We start from the raw sequence: 2683 nt of genomic DNA, 5'->3' as shown, positions 1-2683 counted from the left end.
GATTGCAAAAGTATTATTGCTTAAATTAAAGAACGCACAAACAGGACCTCAGCTGCACTGGATTTCGTGAGAAAATCGAAAAAAAGTTTCAGTTCGTTAAAAATTCACTTAATTTTGGCTCGTACAGCTGTCACCTCAGATCAGGTATATATTTGTTTGTTATAAAAATTTTAGAGTCCATATCTTGTAAATAAGCGTGCAGCTGAGGTCACATTATTGAAACGAACGATATCGAGTTTGTAGAACTAAGATTGAAAGTCTAGAAAAGAAATATTTCCACCGAATAAAAAATACATGTATACAGGTGCTTTGCGAAGACTGGGACTGTCAACAGAGCCGAAATTCCGTGTAGCAGTAGTTGCGCTGTCTTGCAATAGATGGTGCTGGCATATGTCAGATAAGAATAGATGTATGCGTTTGAATAAGACAGAATGATATGTATTATATAATATAATGTAAAAGCTAAATCAAAGATGTCACCACTATTATCGAATTTGGAATTAAAAAAGTCTGTACTATCGACCTTGATTGAGTTGGGTAATCGATTTAGCATCCCCTTAAATGAAATTATTATATCAAAATTCATTCACACACAAAGACATTTTCTCTTCAAACTAAAGTAATCATTATTTAATTCTCTTTCAAAATAATATACAAAACGTTATCACAAAATTGCGTTACCTTGCTCAATTTAAGTGTTATCACAAAAATTAAAGAGTTAACCTTACAAAATAAAAAAATTTAATCTAAATATAATAGAAAAATTTTTCATGTAAAAACATTTGGCGCCGCTAGATTTCGATCTCGATATAATAACACAGAGTACTAAGATATGAATGTAATATTTAGAAAAATAAGAAAAATAAGAATGTAACACTTAAAAAATGTAATATTTAAAAAAATAAGAAAAATAAGAAGCATTTCTAATTAAAGTTAAAGTATCTAGTGTGTGTATATATGCAATTGAGTTATAGAGTCGTGTAAATTATGAACGTTGTGAATACTATTAAATCTGAGAAAAATAAATTTAGATTTGTAAACATGCTTTATGAAAAAGAAATAATTAGCAAAATTTATTCTTATCTCTGTGTAAAGTTAAGATTAAATTTATTATTACTCTTATGATTACTTCTAAATTATAATTACCTTTTATTATTTATATTTATTAATTACAATTCTAATCTTAAATTGTTTTTATAGGTTTTTCTTACTCGGTCTAGCAGCGCCAAGTGTTTTTACATGAAAAACTTTTCTATTTTTAGATTAAATTCCATTTTATACGATTAACTTTAATTTTTGTGATAACACTTAAATTGAGCAAGGTAACGCAATTTTGTGATAACGTTTTGTATATTATTTTGAAAGAGAATTAAATAACCACTACTTTAGTTGGAAGAGAAAATGTCTTTGTGTGTGAATGAATTGTGATATAATAATTTCATTTAAGAAAAATTTAAACCATTTGGATTGGAATAGGAAGATCCTTCAATAAGATATACATACACTTAGGTTTCATTGTATAAGAATTAAAGATAGTATTATTTGGATTAAGTAAATACGAAAAAAAAAAATTTGGCGCCAGGCCTTGATATAGTAAATCCTTTATAGGAGTGATGCATATCATTGAAGTCAATATAATTTATTTAACTTGGTATCCGAATTACATGGAATTTAACTTGGCATTAATTTTGTTGATAACAAATCTATTATATGAATAATACATATCATTATATTTAAGCAATATTATATACAAAGGACCGGTTTCACCAATCCGATTAAGCCGAATCAACCATAAGTGTCAACCACAAGTGGTCAATTCCACTAAACAGCAAACGCGATTAGTCAGTTCCACGGCGAATTAAGTAATTCGTGTTCGTGAAACCGGCCCAAATAATTTTACAAAAAGCACGCACGCTTAACGCTTTTTTTGCCTTTTTTCAAAAAGGTAAGTTTGTATATAATTTAAAAAATTTAAATCTTACAAGGAGAAACTCATATATTTCACGGATTTTGATCAGCTTTTGCATGATTATTCTGAGGCACCAAAAAATAATCCCTGCAGTCGAACCTCCGTAAAGTTAATCTCCTTTACTGTTTTAACCTTCGTAAAAGTTACGTCTCAATCTCTCATTTAGACAGCTTTCCTTTTAGGAGACACAAATCGACATAGTTTAACACACTCGAACACAGTTTGCCACATTTAAATAGAACGCGATATGTACAGTGAGTGTGCGTAAACTTTTAATATATCTAACCTTTTAAAAGATTTTAATCAAAGCTGGTCAAAAAACAAAACAAAATGATAGATACTGGTTTTCTTATACATTCTAAATTCGTCAATATCGCACTTGACACACTCTGACTCCTTTCTAGCAGAGGCGAAGTGTATCGATTGAGTTTGAACAAAATTATAATATAACAAAGATAAAGATAATCGAATTTTAACTATACCAAAGAAAACAACGGAAAAGATTCAACCTCTTGACGTTGATGGATTTAGACTGTGGAAAAACTTTGTGAGAACATTCAGTGATCGCATTATGTTACTAAATTATGAAATTAATTTACATTTGAGAAATATCATCAAATTACAATCTTTAACGCATATACAACTATCTTCTCTGCGATTTCATAATCTTTTTAAATATGCCTGGTATAAGAGTGGATACATCGAAGAACGGCC

This window comes from Trachymyrmex cornetzi, unplaced genomic scaffold (assembly GCF_001594075.2).
Source record: "Trachymyrmex cornetzi isolate Tcor2-1 unplaced genomic scaffold, Tcor1.1 scaffold669, whole genome shotgun sequence".
NCBI classification, from domain to species: domain Eukaryota; kingdom Metazoa; phylum Arthropoda; class Insecta; order Hymenoptera; family Formicidae; genus Trachymyrmex; species Trachymyrmex cornetzi.
The sequence above is the reverse complement of the archived record's forward strand: the minus strand, read 5'-3'. Positions refer to the sequence as shown.